We start from the raw sequence: 856 nt of genomic DNA on the forward strand, positions 1-856 counted from the left end.
GGGGGCACGCTGGGGAAAAAAAAGAGCATTTGAAAAACAAAATATGGGCAATTTTATTAATGTTTGCACAAAGTAACACTTGTTTAACAAGGATATGCACTCAGAAACGTTTCATGAAATTAATTGTGGGTAAAAAAAATATTTTGTTTTTTATTTCTTATTTTTCCTCCATGCAAACTTTTTTCCATACATTTCAAAATAGTCAGATTACAATAAAAACAGTATTTAGTTAGTAAATCATATATAATTGTCCCCCCCAAAGTTTAATAATTCCAAATTAAATTATTTTCGGTATCAATCATATTCCTCAACCTTGACCTCTAATTTTGTCATCCAGATGTCTAAATTTTCATCTAATTGAATTCCACGTTGATTTCCTTAAATATTATTGCAATAATTTCATCTTATTCCTATAAACATAATTAAGCAGCTATATTTACTCCCTCTACTCATGTATTCTAGAAACCCTTACCACCACTTCCTAAATAAAATTAAAAAGCTTATAAGCCAACGGGAAAAAAATCTAGTAATAAAAAAGAAAAGAAAAAAGAACCGAAAAACTCTTACTAATACTAATACAGTACTAATATTAAAAAAGATTTTAAAAATAATCAACCTAAAAAAGAAAAAAACATTCAAAATCTAATCAGTTCAATATTTTAGTTAAACCTTTATCATAATATTGTAGTCATATAACATGACCTATTAGAGTTAAATCAATGACCTATTAGAATTAAATCAATACTTCAATACATTTATTATATCTTTCCACATTAACATTTCTATACTGTATATATTTTGATATTTCCAAGCTCAATTAATATTTAAAAAGAAGAAGTAAAAAAAGAGATTAATT

This window comes from Erythrolamprus reginae, chromosome 8 (genome assembly GCF_031021105.1).
Source record: "Erythrolamprus reginae isolate rEryReg1 chromosome 8, rEryReg1.hap1, whole genome shotgun sequence".
NCBI classification, from domain to species: Eukaryota; Metazoa; Chordata; class Lepidosauria; order Squamata; family Dipsadidae; genus Erythrolamprus; species Erythrolamprus reginae.